The 6,559-nt window shown below is 39.8% G+C and overlaps 1 non-coding gene across 1 annotated transcript; it reads left to right on the top strand.

Annotated features, from left to right (window-relative positions):
* Positions 1–6,167: 6,167 nt before the first annotated feature.
* LOC148297660 (small nucleolar RNA R71) lies at positions 6,168–6,274 on the top strand. Its single transcript, XR_015833199.1, has one exon. It is a non-coding gene; the product is annotated as a small nucleolar RNA R71 (small nucleolar RNA).
* The last annotated feature ends 285 nt before the right edge of the window (positions 6,275–6,559 follow it).

Here is a 6,559-nt window from a genome sequence, read left to right as displayed (position 1 = left end):
TGCATTCTTCATTGATCTGCAAGGTGGCATTGACTTATAATGGCATGGCTGCAAACTTCATGGTACCACCTGGCATAGACTTTATTTATTTTTTTATTTTTATTTTTTTTTACACTTAGATCAAATCGAAACACTTTCATCTTCGTTGATTTGATCTGCATCTTCATTAACTTCATTGCACAGAATCACACCATCTTTCATTTAGGCACATGGCAGCAACTTCCTTGCTTCAAACTTTATCTTGGCACACCTTGGTATATTTCTAAGCTATAGGGTATGGCTACAATAGGTGAAGTATCTCAGATTGAGATACAAAGGTAGGGAAATGATGAGGGTGATAGAAGAAAAGGCTTTAAGTGTTTGGCTTCAAGAGGGTTGATGGAACACACATATAGGTAGGGTGAAAAGAAAGCACATCGAATGGTTATGCACACATAGCCTAGCATCACTTCAATGAGTTCATTCATGAATGAGAGCAAGCACATGATATCTGCAAAAGAGAATCATCCTTAGTATTCAATCAAAATGGAATAATGAGATCATTTAGAGTGAAATGAAGAAAATAAATTGGGATGAGAAATAGAAACACTTTAAACCCTCTCAAGAAAGCAATTGGGCTCAATATAGCTCACTAGGGTAGTCTCCACTATTCTCCTTCGAGAATTTGAGCATCGTACTTTAGCCACCAGAATTCTAGGAGCCAAAGCTTTGTGAAGTGCAAAATTCTGATATGAAAACCTCAATGGCAGCTCCATAGCATCGATTGTATGACATTAAAAAAAATAATAATAAAAAAAAAATAAAAAAATAAAAAATTAGTGACAAATGAACGAAAATTGAAAACACAAATGAGTGAAATTTGAAAACCTTCCCCCCAGACCTGAATTGAACATTGTCCTCAATGTTAAAGCAAAGTAAAGATGATTGAGAACAAGTAAATGATAAAGGGAAAAGTTAAGAAAAAGTTTAGAAGAAAAAAAAAAAAAAAACAACACAAATATACAAGCAACTCATGGATGACCAGTTAAGGGCCTCAGAAAACACAGCCAGGGGATCCGGGAAGGTTGGAGGGGTCACAATGGTCCCGCTTAAAACCCAAACTTCTTAGACACCGAAGGTGTCGCCTAAAGAACTCCTAGACACTGTATTGACGGAGGTGCTCACTGGGGTTACCCAAAGTTAGCTCATATGAAAAAAAATTATTTAAAGAAACAGAAACTTAAAATGACTAAAATAAAAACAAAACAAGTAAAGAGAAAGGATAGAAATGCTCCCCCTTGATGCGATTAGGTCGATTGCTACCAAGCACCTTCTTCTTGAACACATGGGTTGCCTCCCAAGAAGCGCCTTAGTTACTGTCTTGGCAAGACATTATGTGATCAGCTAAGTCGATGGTACAAAGGGAAGTTGATCCACCACATGGCCTGTTTGAATGCCAGCTGAGATTCCCTCATAGAATGGCTTTAAACGTTGTCCATTTACTTTGAAAGTTGAGCCGTCTTTAGGGTTTTGAATCTCCACAGCTCCATAGGGAGAAACATTGACCACGGTGAATGGGCCTTGCCATCTAGACTTCAATTTTCCTGGAAAGAGACGCAATCGTGAGTTAAACAAAAGAACTGACATACCTTTGGAGAACTCTTTCCGTTGAATGTTTCTGTCATGGTAACTCTTGGTTCGTTCTTTGTAAAGCTTTGCATTCTCATAAGACTCATGTCTAATTTCTTCCAATTCATTGAGCTGAAACTTTCTTGCATGGCCTGCCTTGTCTAGATCAAAATTTAACTTCTTGATGGCCCAAAAAGCATTGTGTTCAAGCTCCATTGGCAGGTGACAAGCTTTCCCAAACATAAGACGATAAGGGCTCATCCCAATGGGAGTCTTATATGCAGTCCTATAAGCCCATAATGAATCATTGAGCTTGGCTGCCCAATCTTTCCTTGTATTGTTCACCACCTTCTCCAGGATGTGCTTAATTTCTCTATTGCTTATTTCCACTTGACCAGAAGTTTGCGGATGATATGGTGTAGAGACTCGATGGGTGATGTTGTACTTCTTCATGAGTGCTTCGAATGGCTTGTTACAGAAGTGGCTGCCTCCATCACTAATGACAGCCCTTGGAGTACCAAACCTTGTGAAAATATTATCCTTCAAGAACTTGAGCACCACCTTATGATCATTGGTTTTGGTGGCTATGGCTTCCACCCATTTAGACACATAATCAACAGCAACAAGTATGTAAGTACAACCAAAGGAAGATGGGAATGGTCCCATGAAATCAATACCCCACACATCGAAGAGCTCCACAACAAGTATGCTATTCAATGGCATTTCGTTCCTGCGACTTATGTTCCCCATCCTTTGACACCTATCACACTTAACACAAAAATTAAACGCATCTTTGAATAGAGTGGGCCAAAAGAAACCAGATTGGAGAATTTTAAGTGCTGTTTCTTAGCTCCAAAGTGACCTCCACAAGCCAATTCGTGGCTATGCCTAAGTATGCTTTCTTGCTCTTCTTCTGGAACACATCTTCTGATGAGTTGATCCGGGCAATGCTTGAATAAGAAAGGTTCATCCCAGACATAATGTTTCACCATGGAAAAGAACTTCTTCTTGTCCTGAGAAGTTAGATCATTTCTAAGAACACCACAAGCAAGATAATTAACAAAATCAGCATACCATGGTTCTTTGACTTGGGCAGCATATAGTTGTTCATCAGGGAAAGTCTCATTCAAGGGTAGCACAGCTTCTCCTTTTTCTTCAACCACAATTCTGCTCAAATGATCAGCTACCACATTCTCACATCCCTTCTTGTCTCGAATTTCCAAATCGAACTCTTGCAGCAAGAGAATCCATCTAATCAAGCGTGGTTTTGCGTCCTTCTTAGTGAGCAAGTATCTAAGAGCTGCATGGTCAGAATAAACAATTACTTTAGAACCAACAAGATAAGAACGAAATTTTTCTAAAGCAAAAACCACAGCAAGGAACTCCTTCTCTGTTGTGGAGTAGTTGATTTGAGCATCATTCAAGGTCCGACTAGCATAATGAATCAAATGGGGGAGCTTGTTCTTCTTTTGACCTAAAACTGCACCAATAGCAAAGTCAGAGGCATCACACATTATTTCAAATGGTAAAGACCAATCTGGAGCTATGATAATAGGGGCTGAAGTTAGCTCCCTCTTCAAGGTAGTAAAGGCTTCCATGCAAGCTTCATTAAACTCAAAAACAACATCCTTAGCAAGGAGATTACACAATGGCCTTGTAATGCTTGAGAAATTTTTGATGAACCTTCTATAGAATCCAGCATGACCTAGAAAGCTTCTAATTCCTTTCACAGAGGTAGGGGGTGGCAGATTTGAGATGAGATCGATCTTGGCTTTATCCACTTCAATTCCCTTGCTTGAAATCACATGGCCTAGCACAATGCCTTGTCTCACCATGAAGTGACACTTCTCCCAATTCAAAATCAGGTTTGTTTCCTGGCATCTTTTAAGCACTAGAGACAAGTGGTGAAGACAATTATCAAAAGAGGAACCAAAAACTGAAAAATCATCCATAAATACCTCAATGAATCGTTCCACCATATCTGAAAAGATTGACATCATGCATCTTTGGAAAGTTGCTGGGGCATTGCACAAACCGAATGGCATCCTTCTATAAGCAAACGTACCAAATGGGCATGTGAATGTGGTTTTCTCTTGGTCTTCCGGAGCAATGGGAATTTGATTATAACCTGAAAAACCATCAAGAAAACAATAGTAAGCATGGCCAGATAAACGTTCAAGCATTTGATCAATAAAAGGCAAGGGGAAATGATCTTTTCTAGTGGATGTGTTCAACTTCCTGTAATCAATGCAAACTCTCCAACCAGTGATAGTTCGTGTAGGAACTATCTCATTCTTCTCATTCTTCACAACGGTGATTCCGGACTTCTTCGGAACAACTTGTACAGGGCTCACCCACTTAGAATCTGAAATTGGGTAGATGATTCCTACATCGAGTAGCTTTAAAACTTCAGCTCTAACCACCTCTTTCATGTTGGGATTTAGCCTCCTTTGGGCATCACGGGATGGTTTGCTGTCTTCTTCCATTAGAATCCGGTGCATGCACATGCTTGGACTAATTCCTTTGATGTCTGCTATGGTCCACCCAATGGCTGTTTTATGCTCTTTTAGAACCTTAATTAAGCTCTCTTCTTCATGTGAGGTGAGACCTGCAGCAATTATAACAGGGAGAGTTTCGTTAGCACCCAAATAAGTATATTTAAGATGATTGGGCAGTGGTTTAAGTTCTAGCTTTGGTGGGGTGATAATGGATGGCTCCAATTTCGTGGATGATGGTCCAAGAGGCTCGAGTGGTGGCCTAAAGGATGGTGGGTATGGTTGAAACACTTCTAAGGCAGCCACCACTTCTTGGAACTCCGGTTCACAAAGATCTTCCTCTTCTTGTGTTAAGACAGCTTCTAGAGCATCATTAGACTTTCTCTGCAAAATTTTGGAAGAAACCTCATGATCCACAACATCAATTGAAAAGCAAGAATCAAGAGAGATAGAAGGTTGAGATAGAGCATTAAGCATTTTAAATTCAACAGTTTCACCCAGAACAGTCATGGAAAGGGTGCTATCTTTCACTTTGATAACTGTGTCTGCAGTGGCCATGAATGGCCTGCCTAGGAGAATGCGATCAACATGATCTCCATTTGGATTGTCTTCCATGTCCATCACTACAAAATCAGCAGGGAGAATTAGTGTATTAACTTGAACTAAAATATCTTCTACAATACCTTTTGGATATTTTATAGAATGATCAGCTAGTTCAAGTCGTATTGAAGTCTTCTTCATCCCTTCTAAGCCAAGCTTTTGATACAATGAATATGGCATTAGGTTGACACTTGCTCCCAAGTCCAACATGGCTCTTCCAACCTTATTGCCTCCAATGTTAATGGGAATGTCAAAGCTGCCAGGATCAACTAGTTTTGGTGGAAGCTTCCTTTGCAACACAGCACTTACATTCTGGTCAAGCTTTACATCTTCATTTGGAGCGAAATTGAGCTTGTGAGTTTTCAAGTCCTTGATGAACTTTCCATATGCAGGAATCTGTTCAATAACATCAAGCAAAGGCAAATTGATATTAACTTTACTCAAAATATCATAAATCTCTTTAAAAGCCTTATCTTGCTTTGCTTTCTTAAGACGGCCTGGAAATGGAATCGGTGGAACATATGGAGCGGGTGGCACGTATCTATCTTCTTGAAGATGTGGTGGCACAATTTGTCATCTCTCTTATGCAATTGGAATTGTTTGGATTCCTGAGAATCTGATTTGGCATTAGGAGCAGATTGAGAAGTTTTGAGATGTTCCCCTTCTGTAGCCGTGGTCTCCTCCTCTTCATCTTCTACAATCACAACATCATTTGAAAGATTAGAATCAACTTTACTATCAATGATCTTACCTGATCTGAGCACATGAATGGCCTTGGCTTCTTGGTTCTTTGGATTGATCTCGGTTTGGCTTGGCCATTTCCCAGGTGCTCTTTGAGTTATTTCAGCAGCTAATTGGCCTATTTGAACTTCCAATTTGGCAATGGCAGCTTGTGTAGTTTGCTGGAAATTGGATTGGTTGATTGCCATCTGCTTAACTATATCCTCCAATGATGATGTTTGTTGTGGCTTTTGGAATGAAGGGGGATTAGCTTGATTCTGAGTATTCCTCCATGAAAAGTTTGGATGATTCCTCCAACCTGGATTATAACTTTGAGAGTATGGATCATTTCTTGGACCTTGGTTGTAGGAATTTACCAACTTAGCTTGCTCTTGCACAAATTCTGGATATCCAGCCCCAAGTGGACAAGCTATGGTAGCATGGTCAGGAGTTTCGCAAATACTACACACTTCCTTCGGAGGGCTTCTTGAGTTTAATGCAAGAAGAGCATCTAGCTTTTGTTCCAGTTTTGAAATCTGCACACTAGAAGCATCATTAGAACCACTAATAACACGTTTACCTCTTGTATCCGTATGTTGGGTCTCCATTGCTATCTCCTCAAAGAGTTCGTATGTTTCTTCTGGAGTTTTGGTTTTAAAAGAACCACCTGCAAAATTGGTGACTATATTATGACTAGAAGGGGTTAGTCCTTTATAAAACATACGCATTTGAAGCTTCAATGGAATCCCATGATGAGGACATTGGTTGAGCAGCCCATTGAATCTCTCCCATGCTTCACAAAACGATTCATCATCTTGCTGTGCAAATAACAAGATCTTATCCCTAAGCATGTCGGTCTTTTGCGTGGAGAAGTATTTCTCCAAGAACTTCTTTTGAATGGCAGCCCATGTAGTGAGTGAACCAGGCTTCAAAGAATTCAACCAATATTTCGCCTTATCCTTCAAAGTGTATGGAAACACTCTCATTCGAAGTTGATCTTCTGTCACACCTGTCAAGGGAAAAGAACTCACAACATTAAAAATATCCTTTATATGAGTTAATGGATCTTCATTAGGTAAACCATAAAAGGAAGGCAGCATATTAAGATGAGAAGATTTAAGCTCATAATTTCGAGC

The sequence above is a fragment of the Prunus avium genome, chromosome 1, assembly GCF_965620075.1.
Source record: "Prunus avium chromosome 1, drPruAviu1.hap1.1, whole genome shotgun sequence".
Classification (NCBI taxonomy): Eukaryota; Viridiplantae; Streptophyta; class Magnoliopsida; order Rosales; family Rosaceae; genus Prunus; species Prunus avium.
The sequence above is the reverse complement of the archived record's forward strand: the minus strand, read 5'-3'. Positions and strand labels throughout refer to the sequence as shown.